Genomic DNA, 11932 nt, shown 5'->3' with positions numbered 1-11932 from the left:
CCATCCAGTGACCGAATCTCTTATTGGTCGCTAACTACAAAAGATCGAGAATCACAAGCACCCTGAGAATATGGCAGCCCTCTTCAGTCTCAAATGTGGAACTAGGAGACTGTTCAATATTTGTAATACGTGTACAACAAGGTAAATATACCAAGATTTATGAAGGCATAGTCTATAATGGCCAATTATGTCACGAGATACAGTGTCCTGAAAGAGAGAATGAAACAATTTAGCAATAACATGAGATCGAGACTCCCGATCGCGACTTTGCGTTGATCAGCGTTATCAATATCAGGGAATTGTGTTCGCCAGGCTTTCCCGGGGGTGGCAACCTAGTGGAGCCTGGAGGGCAGAGGGTAGTGAGATATACATATCATTACAGCTCTTTACTCAGAGCTGCCCATTTACTAATACCTGTATTACTGTAATAATTTATTTCATATTCTGGGAAGTGATTAAGTGTAGATATGATTCCATAGCAAAATTGGGGGTATGGATTATGGCTAAACTGTAAACATTGTAGGAATCATTGTTGGTTAGGCCTAACTTGTTAGACAGCTATGTCACTAAACTATGTGAAGAAGACCTAAATTTGTTTGAATGGGATACCTGCCCATGCAGGGTACCTGGGAGCAGCACGCGTACCCCTAAATTACCATACTGTTCCAATAAATCTCATATTCCTGGTGCAAAGGGGATGGGAGCTAGGTCCCTTATATAGGCTCCTAATTTCATAGGCTCAAGTGAGTGTAAGGTCCATGGACCATGGACCTCTTGTTGAATGAGCTCTTGTTGAATGACAAGATCGTAAACTAGTTCTTCTTCTTTTTTGGTTAATTATTTCTTTTTCTTCTCAGATTACATGCACCAGTTTAAAGAGGCAAATCCAGAACACTGCATGTATGATGTCTTTCTCTGATGCTGAATTCACTGCAGCTAAGGATAGACTCAACTCTTTGAAAGAAGATCCAGGTAATGAGGTCAAGCTTCAGATATACGCTCTCTTTAAACAGGTGATTATAAATTCATACTGACTTTGTTCTATAGACCCTACACTTCTTAGATTATTCTATACTCTACATAACTTTGTATTGTATGTGTATACCTGTATAGTTTAACAAGTTTAACAAGTTTTTAGTTGAGAACCAGGTTATTGTACACTGAAGTAGTATGAGTAACTAAGAAAGAGGAATTTGAAATGCGTGTGCGCATTGTAGGATGTAACTTTGGGAAAATGGTAGAAAGTGTTAAAAATCTTAAAAACACATTAAAAAAATGCAATTTTTATACAAATAAGTTACCAGTATTGCTTCTATTAATTGTTAAGTGTTTGAGCAATATGTAATGTAAATACATGCTTGAACAATTTTGATGACAAAGGGAAACATTTGCCTTTTAGGTACATTTACATGTATGTGTAGCATATATGTATTCAACCATACATGTACACATGTACATGTTCATCATGTCTATGAGAAAGTTACAGTGGAAGTATCAATGAATATTGCATATGTGATCCTACTCAACAAATTACAAAACCTGCAATGCTATCGCATATCAGATGGCAAAACAAATAATCATATGTATAAAAACTCATGTATCACAGTTTTGGGCTACTGGGCTGTTCCAGAAAATAGATTCTCTATATGCCCAATTTGTCCTGATGCACCGTTGATACACCGGCGCCGGTTTGTAACGCTAACTTCGTTTCCAACTGTAACCCTGAACCAGTACGCTATGTGTAATTGCTACAGTGTAGTGCCACCTCGTGGCGTCTGCTTGGTTGTGGGTTTGTGGTTTGTTGTTTAGCACTTTGGTACTGATCATGTCTGAATAGGAAATTTTAGATTTGCATGACGAGAACGTGGACTGCTACATGTGACATCCTTTTAATGCAATGTGATGTCCTTTTAAGGCACTGGCAGTGCCCGGCAGTGACTTAAAAGGACATCACATTGCCTTTAATATAAAAAGGATGTCACATGTAGCAGTCCACGTTCTCGTCATGCAAATCTAAAAGTCCCTAATAAAGAGCTGAGGTCAACTCAGACTGACGACTGGTCTCATTAATTGCTCTGGAGTCTGGACCCATCACTTTACTAACCCTTTCCCAGTACAACCCAAGCTCTATCCCTAACCATACATCGATCAAAGAATAAAACCATGAGCAAATGTGCTCAGATCACCATTGAATAGACCTACAATGTATGCACATATATTTGTACATTTTCAGGCAACTGCTGGCACGTGCAACACCCCCAAACCAGGAGCATTTGATTTTGTTGGCAAGGCTAAGTGGTCTTCTTGGAATTCTCTAGGCAATATGTCACAGGTAAATATGCTAAAACATCAAAGGAATGATTCAGATTAACAGTATCAGTGATTTTCTATTTTTTAAGAGTTACAGTATGAAGCTTCTCAATGTAAAGCTGAAACATTTGTGACATAAAACTTTTTTATAGATATTTTTCTGAATTGCAAAAATATAGTGTTATGTTGATTGTGAGTGTGTTTTTTGATGCCATGAAACTTTTGCAAATCTAAACCACTCATTAAATTTTTAGGATAATGTCACAAACCACAAGATGTTGAGGAATTTTGTATTCTAAACCATGAAAATATGTTATTTTGTCACTGAACTGAAAATAGATATAATACTTTCTTTCTCTTTGTCAGGACCAAGCAAAAGAAAAATATGTCGGCATTGTCGATGATCTGGTTGCACAAGAAGGTGGTGAAGCAGAGACGGCCTCAACAACCCAAGGATCTCTGTCCTTCACTGGGCTAAAGTACACTGTGGATAATGGGGTAGCAACCATCACTCTAAATAGGCCCAACAAGAAGAATGCTGTAACTACAGAGGTGAGGGTCTTATCGCCACCACTACCTCAAAAAAATACAAGAAAAAAAGATGAAGGAACATGAAAACGTTCATGCTAATTAAGGACAGTGCTTTGATATATCTTGTTTTTGGAGTTTATCTACTGAAATCAAATGTTATCCAAAAGGCTGACATGTTTTTGTCTCTAATGTAATTACTTTCAGAAAGTTTATAAGTAGCCAAGTATTGTTTTCATATTTTTTTAACAATATGGTATTATATCATTATTCATAATGTCTTTTAGAGTTCTAAATTTTAATAAGTTTCAAGATCTCTGATCATGATAGATTTCAATGTAAAAGGTCTTGAGAAGAGCGTAGAAAACAGAACTTCATGTTGGAGGAGTCAGAGCTATTGTTGTATTTTGTTATTTTTCATATATTTCTTCATCTTCTTCCTTCCCATTGTCATTAAGTTATTTTTTTCTTTCCCCAAGATGTATTCTGATTGGACAGCTGCTCTGAAAATGGCAGGGGAGGATGACCGTGTGGTCCTGGCAGTAATCACAGGTTCGTAATAGATTATCATTCATTATAAACATTTATGTAGCGGTGTTGTAGGCGAGAGGTTCAATCACTTAGCTGGAAAAGCAAAGGCCATGGGTTCGAGCCCTAGCATGGCACTTATGTCCTTGGGCAAGGCAATTTATCTACATTGATCCTCTCCACCGAGGTGTTGATTTGGTATCCGGCAGGATGCAAACGTCAATGTGGTTGGATTAGCATATGCGTGCCCCTAAAAGAGGACTAGCTGGAATGCTCCCCAGGGTATGGAAAATGTGCACTACAATGTGCAGAATAGTAAGCAAATCCATTAACGGGTGATAATAATACTGTAAGTGTTTGGTCAGTTAATGGTAAGGCACTTTATAAGAAACTGTTTTTATTTTAAATTAGTATTATTAAACAAATGTTTTGGTTAGTCTCATTCTCTGCGCACAAGATGCCCTGACAACAATGCAATATTTAATTGTTTTAGCACCTATACAGTGTACATTTCATTGAAAAAAAGTACACCCAACTTTGGTTCACCTGTAGCTCGTTAAGGAAGTGTTATTACCTCCATGACCTTTAAATTCAATTCATGCTTAAGAATAAAAAAGTTTATTGTGTCCGGTGGAACCATAGTTGTAGCTTTTGTAACCATGGATGATGAAGCAACATTTTTTTAAAAAGATTTATTTCTAGTTATTTGTATCAATAGAATGAAAGGCATAGTGTATTTTGTCAAAACAAAGAACATTGATTCTACATTGATGTACATAATGTGCTTCGTTTCAATGCCTTAATTTGCACTGTTTTGTTTTCCTATGTACTGTTTATTTGTTATTCCTTTGGCTCTATCTATTTCACCACTGTGGACATAATATATTTGTTTCCCAATATTGAGATGTTTTATTTTCATTCAGCATTCCTTAGAAAATTATGAAAACAAATATACAAAATGACATGTCAAAACAGAATATATTTCCTTGACAACAATTTAAAAAAATAATTTGTTGTCTGTGTATTTCAGTTATTTTATTGATAATGATTCTGCTCTCAATTTCCCAACTGCTGTGAAGTAATAATTGTAATGCTTGTGTTTCATACATGTAGGTGCTGGTGATTATTACTGTAGTGGGAATGACCTCAACAATTTCATGAAAATAGACCCTAGTGTTTTACATGAAGAATCTGTAAAAGGTAGCGACCTGCTAGAGTAAGTGAAAACTTGTTAATGATTTTGAGGTCACAGATTTTAGCTCCTTGCTATGAGTGTATTTGTTAAATTGCTGTGTACCTGTTACCTCTTTCCATAATTTTTTCCTCAATTATGTATATAAATTTGTTATCACAAAAGTTCTAAATATATAAATGATGGAAAGCCTTGGATTTTATCATAAATAAAAGAACTTGTCTTTGTAAAAAGTTTTTGAAATACATGTAAGAAAATTATGCATTTATCTCAACAACTTGTCCCAGAGATGAGTTCATGCTGTATGATTTCATGATTTCTTTTCAGATGTAGGTAGATATCACACCAATCATTTGAATTATTGCATCTCACTTAACTCACATACATGTACATTGAATGTCCAAAAATTTAAGATTTTTTTTTTAGGAGATTGCCAAGAAAACTAGTTTATTCAACATAAGAATAAACAGAGGAACAAGCATACATGTATGTGCATCAAACAGAACCATGCCCAGGCCATGCAGTTCTTGATTACATGCAGCAGACAACATAAAAAGATGTACTATAATGATAATAATGATAAATTAGTTGCAAACTTGCAATTTATATAGTGCCTTTTCCACTAGGTTAGTCAGTGTTAGAGTTAAAATATATACAAGTTAGCAAGCAGTGACAGTGTGAGTTCAATGATTTCAGGTATGTCTTTAAACTCTTTGGCTATAACAATGAATATTCAATGACTAATAGATATATCTTTCCTTTTTTTGAATGCTTAATCCTTGCAGGATATTTGTGAATGGCTTTATAGATTTCCCCAAGCCTTTGATTTGTGCTGTGAATGGCCCAGCGGTCGGTATCTCAGTAACCACACTAGGCCTTATGGATGTCATCTATGCCTCAGATAAAGTGAGTCCCATTTCATATCATTTAAAACAAAAGTCGTAACAGATAATCTAATTTTGATTGAGTCCAGCAAAATTATCACCATGGTCATGTACATGCATATATCAAAGAATCTGACACAAAATTTGTAATGGTGGGTAATATTAAGCAAACTCAGCAGGGGCAGAATGGGACCATATAACAGCAGGGGACTTTTAGTGCAACTGGCCCACCACTGCGCATCAAACTCCCGCCCCCCCCCCCCCAGATCACAAATAACAGGCCCTCTCAAGCTAAAATATGTAGTTTCCCTTGGAATCCAGCCATCTCAATCCTCATGGCCATTCCAACCCTGCTGTTAGGATGATATCCACTGCACAGGCAGTGTCTATCTTCAATATTGGCGCATGTCCCTATTGATGTTTTTAAGGGCTATATAACATAGAAAGTGCTTAGAAAAATGGTCATAAGTGCTTTATAAATGTTGCATATTAATATCGTTATACGCTGTTTTTCCTCCAAAGATTTTGCTGAATTCTTTCTTTTTTATGTTAATGTATGCTGGCTTAAAGGCCAAGGCCACTCAAAAAAACAAATTTTCTTTCAATAGAAGCAGAATTTTTTTTGAAAAAGTATGAAAATCTATGGAGCAATGGAAATCACTACATAATTTGCTAATTTTGTTATTATTTTGTGACGTCATTGCCTCACTGTTTATTACTTGCTTTACATATTTTTATCCATTAATTTCCCTTGTTCTCCCCCAAAGCTTAATTTCACCATGCCTTTGCACAGATTATATGATTTGTATCATATTGCATTAAAAAAGTTTTATGAACTTGTAGAAATTTATACTATTTTCTGAATATTTTTTATTTATAATTATTGATTCTTATATAAATAGTTTATTAAAGTTCACATTTTTCATGATTAACTGAAAAAAAATAACTCTATATTAGTGCATCCACACAAAAACATATTACTATCAATATAACTTGGATGCTGGTGTGAGGAAATAAGATTCTTGGGGGACGGGGTGAATGGGAAATGTATATTATCAATATAAAGAAAACAACTAGTGGATAGTGAGGCAATAATGACGTCACAGACTCATGAGTGAGTTGCCAATTTGTCTAGTGATTTTCAAAAATGTTCATGTCATTAAAGATTCATAACTATTTTATTAGTTATCTGATTTTGCTCAAACTTGTTGGTTTGTCCGATTTTCTGCTTTTATTTTAAGTACCGGTAAGTTATTTTTGGAGTGGACTTGGCCTTTAAATTCATAAAACGATGTAAAATTCACAATTCATTTATTTGTTTGTTCTTTTTTCTTTTTTTGCAATTCGATTCCATTTTCTATGTCTCCAACAGGCAACCTTCCACACACCTTTTGCGGCACTTGGTCAGAGCCCGGAGGGCTGTTCTTCATACACATTCCCCAAAATAATGGGAACAGCTCAGGTGAGGTTCTTAAAATGATATGGAGGTTCACCTTTGTACATAGCAGGTTGTCATGATGATTTTAATCTAAGCTTTCACCAAAGTGTACATCATTGGTACAAAGGTACCTTTTTGAGCATGTGATGAAAGCACCCGTTTTATTTGACTTAGTTGGGCTGCATTTCCATAATTTGCATTCATGTGAAACCTGTATATAAAGACCACTCATGGGTGATGAGAAGCAGGTTACTTCCTTACAGGTCTCATAAACACTGTTCAAAAGAAACAACACCACCACCCCTAACCCCCCCCCCCCCTCGCCATAAAATGCAGTCTTTTATCCTACTCTATAGACAAGTTGTTGCTAAAACTGGTTTCATTGTATGAAAAATTGCTGACATGGTAAATATATAATAATTAAGTTTTGGCATGTTTATACCGTAGCTACATGTATATCAAATTGCTCATTCATCCATGCGCTTGTACATACATACATGGTTTGTGTTTGACATGTGCTAATCATGTTTGATTAGTTAAGTCTGGGAATAAACTAACATAAGGCGATTGAGAAAGCTCACAAATACTTTTTCACCGTTATAAAAACTCAGCATTCATTTTAGTTATTACCATCCAAAGGACAGATTTTGAACTCATCTTTGTTAATCGTTAGACTAAAATGCTGATGCAACTAAACCAACATCTCCATTTTTATTGTACGTTCCTCTTACAAACAGGCTAACGAGTGCCTGCTGTTTGGTAAGAAGCTGACCGCCCAGGAGGCGTTTGACCGTGGTCTGGTAACAGAGGTCATCCCTGATGCTCAGTTCAGAGAGACAGTTGACAAGAAGGTCAAGGAATATGCTCAACTTCCAAGAAATGTGAGTTATGGTTCGCTCGCATATGAGGCGTGAAACCATGGCAGAAGTTTTTGTGTCAACGATTGGCATTTGAGGCTAGGGAAAAAAATGTGCCTGCATGCAGCAAAGATCCTATGCATACTCACCATACGTGTGTTAAGATGTTGAAATGGGAAGTATTACTCTTATTGCTCCCAAAATATCTCTGTGGTTTAGTGAATTATATGTAAATGAGCCACCAATGATCTTTCGCATTATCTTCTGATCCATATCCATAAAATACATTCATGAGCTTACAGATCAAAGTGAATGAATAACATTTCAAATATAATTAGGAATCACATGTACATGAGCAGAAAATGCAATAATTACCCCCAAAATGTGTCTATTTCTCTAGCAGTACAATGTGCCATTGATGGATAAAAACAAATTTAATTGAAAATATCCATTATGTCGACACTTCTATGTATCTTTGAAGAAAAAAAGCCTGAGGTGTTTGTCACCGTAGCACATACTGGACCACCATGTGTTCTTGTAACCAATCTTTTCAGTGGTATTACGTGTGTTCATGTTTCCTGTCCTTGCAGGCTTTGCGACTTGCCAAGAATCTAATTCGAGAGACCGAGAAAGAGCGCCTCCACAAGGTAAACCGAGCCGAATGTGATCTCCTTGTTGACAGATGGACATCAGACGAATGCACACAGGCCATAATGAACTACTTCTCAAAATCAAAGCTCTAAAGATAATGCTAATATCCCTATAATATCAATTTTCATCGTAGGAATAAGCAGTTCTCAAAGTCTTATTTAAAAGAGTAATTCAAAGGGATGACAGATTTAACACATTTCATACAGCTTTTGTATGTTTATATTTTTCTCAAATTTAGTTATAATTCTTACTGTAAGTTCTGGTCTGTGGGATATAAAAGTAAAGAGTAAAGAATATTAAGAGGAATTATCTTCGTACTGTATTAACTTTCTTAATTCTTTGTTTTTATAGTTTTTATGAGGCTATAAATCCAAAAAAAGACAACAACAACAAATGTTTTGCTTAAATATTGCCCACTACTAGTGAATTACATGTAGTGCCTATAATCATTCCATTAGACATAACAATAGCAGAGGGCATTGGAAACACTTGTTTTACAAGATTTTTTGCAAGATAGTTAATAAAAAAATCATTAAGGTGCTAGATATATGTGATCATTTTACACAAGGCACCCGATTTATTTGCAACTGATACAATCGGCCAGGTACTGTATAATCCACATTTCCTTAATAGAGAAAAATGTTCATATCATGCACAAAACCGAGCTCCAGAAAGTGACTGTTTTGGCACAAGAGCTTATTTCTAGAGAAAGTAGGAAGGAACCTGAACCCTTTTTATTTCTCTCTTACTTTTATCATTGGGAAGCAAATGTAGTTTTGCACAGAAAACACTCTCTTATACCAGCACACACCTTATTTTGTGTTGTTAACACAATTGACCAAAGGAGTGTTGATGGCAAAGGAAAAATGATAATGATATTTAGAAGGTTTGCTTAAACCAAGCAGTAATTCAGTACAAAGAAAAACTACTGGCCTGTCATTTTTGCTCGATGGTACTTGACAGCCGTAATGTTTTGATGAGTTTAGGTTTCATGTTTAGAAATGTGTTGGAGCATCATTGCCATTGCCCATACAGCTAGACGTAGGATTTCTCTTTTGAATTGGATGATTTGTTCCTCTGTATAACAGAATAGTGTTATTCAAATGAAGAAAAATTACACACTTATATTATGCAATAATGAATTGTTTATTTATATTGTTATGCTTGATAATTTGAATAAAACATATAATGCAATCTTGGTTTTTGCTACTGCTTTGTATGAATAGATACATGTGTGTATTACCAAGGATGAGTATATCAGCTTTGAAGTTGAAAGGATTAAGGTACTGACCATTGAGGTACAACTTTAAATGAGGGATAGACGGGGGAAAGCTGGAAAGAGAGGGACAGACAGACAGAAAGAGAATCAGAGAAATAGAAATAAAAGGAAAGAGGGAAAGGAAGAGAGAGAGAGAGAGAGAGACTGACATGGAGAGATACACAAGGAGATGTGCTCAGCAGTGAGATATATATAAACACACAGTAGCTACATAAAGAAGGGAAATAACAAGTACATGTATGTCATGTCGCTTGTAATATAGATTCAGAACCAAATTTTAACATATCTTTTTTTCGTTCTTTAAGAAAGAATTCGAAAAGTTTGTATACATGACTTTCTTTGAGATGCAAGTGTTACAAGCAGTTTGATACACTACCGGACCATACATAGCAAAGAATATGAAAATACAATAATCATAACCATTAAAAATTAATAATCATTAGATCATAGCAGAAATTATATGATTGGAATTGATACTCGCTTGTTACATAGGAGCAACAGTACATACTTTTATCAAAAGATGAATGAACATTGAAAGAATGTGATAAGAATATACAGTTAATGTTATTGCTGAGACATTTTTTATTTTAAATGACTTGGAAATAACATAGGCCTACTCCTAGATTTGGAAAACAAATGAAATGTTTAAAACTAAGCAAGACGTTGGCGAAAATAATACTGAAGGAATAATGAATAACCAAAGAAGAGCTTAGGAACGATCGATCCACGGGCAAATATGTTACTTCTTTCATATTTGTTTTCTTCCTCCTTCTGAATAGCAGGACCGGGTCATGTAGTAAGATATGCTTCATATATTGATCTTCGGGCCGTATCAAAATGTTCAGAAAATTAAAGAATCTCACTCCAGAAACTAGGAAGGGACAAAGCCCCCAATCTGTTTTTCCTAGTGCGTTTATTTTAGATTATTAATTGTCCTCGGTGTAACTGTTCTAGCAATTTCTTTGGTTATATCTAGAATGTTTGCACACTATTTTTTCAAATGATGATAAAATGTGTTACCAAATAATTTTTTTAAATGCATTGTTTCTCATGAAAAGAGAATATGTTATTTTGATGACCCTCTAGTAATAGAACAAATGGCTGTTCCTTTAAAAATCCCAAATCTTTATCAGTGCACATGACTCGAATCTCTCATATACATATGAACCTTAGAGATGAAAACGTAATCAGATATGATAGAATAAGTCAAGTGTGGGGCAGGCGCGGATCCAGGATTTTCTAATAGGGGGGGGGGGGGGGGGGGGGCCGGAAATTTGAAAATTGCGCAGACCGTTTTTCAACTCAACATACCAATACTGACAAGGTCATATTAGAAGCACCATACCGGTACAATTTTTGACATTTTCATCGGGGGGGGGGGGGGGGGGGGGGGGGGGAGGGCTGAAGCCTCTTACCCGAAAAGGTAATTTTCTGGTTTCACAATTCGGCTAGTGAGCGAAGCGAGCGAGCAAAAAATTTGAGGATAATATGTATTTTGTGAAAGTGTTATTTATCACCAAAATATATACGAGAAAAAGATATACAAAATTCATATTCGGGCAGCTCAAGGTTCCCCCCCCCCCCCCCCCCCCCCCCCCCCCCCGATTACGCGCGAAGCGCAGAAGCTTTGATGTTTCATGAAATTATTAGAGAAAGAAGAGGATTTTTTGTACCATTCTCGACTCTTATTCCTTGTCTGAATTCAGTTTTCCCCCTCCCGCGCGAAGCGCGAAAGCTTTGATCTTTCATAGTTTAATGAAATTATTAGAGAAAGAAGATAATTTGTTGTACCATTCTCGACTCCTAATCCTTGTCTGAATTGAGTTCCCCCCCCCCTCCCGCGCGAAAGCTTTGACCTTTCATTAATTATTAGAGAAAGAAGACGATTTGTTGTACCATTCTCGACTCTTATTCCTTGTCTGGATTCAGTTCCCCCCTCCCGCGCAAAGCTTTGACCTTTCATAGTTTAATGAAATTATTAGAGAAAGAAGATTATTCGTTGTACCATTCTCGACTCCTAATCCTTGTTTTAATTGAGTTTCCCCCCTCCCACGCAAAGCGCAGAAGCTTAACGCTTGATTAAATTATTAGAGAAAGAAGACGATTTGTTGTACCATTCTCGACTCTTATTCCTTGTCTGAATTCAGTTTTCCCCCTCCAGCGCAAAGCGCAGAAGCTTAACGCTTGATTAAATTATTAGAGAAAGAAGACGATTCGTTGTACCGTTCTCGATTCTTAATCATTGTCTGGACTCAGTTTCCCAAC

General features: G+C 36.0%; 1 pseudogene; it reads left to right on the top strand.

Annotated features, from left to right (window-relative positions):
- The first annotated feature begins 23 nt into the window (after nt 1–23).
- On the top strand, nt 24–9586 carry LOC115920175 (annotated as a pseudogene).
- The last annotated feature ends 2346 nt before the right edge of the window (nt 9587–11932 follow it).

The sequence above is a fragment of the Strongylocentrotus purpuratus genome, unplaced genomic scaffold (assembly GCF_000002235.5).
Source record: "Strongylocentrotus purpuratus isolate Spur 01 unplaced genomic scaffold, Spur_5.0 spur5_scaffold_8, whole genome shotgun sequence".
Classification (NCBI taxonomy): domain Eukaryota; kingdom Metazoa; phylum Echinodermata; class Echinoidea; order Camarodonta; family Strongylocentrotidae; genus Strongylocentrotus; species Strongylocentrotus purpuratus.
This window is presented reverse-complemented; position numbering and strand designations above follow the sequence as displayed.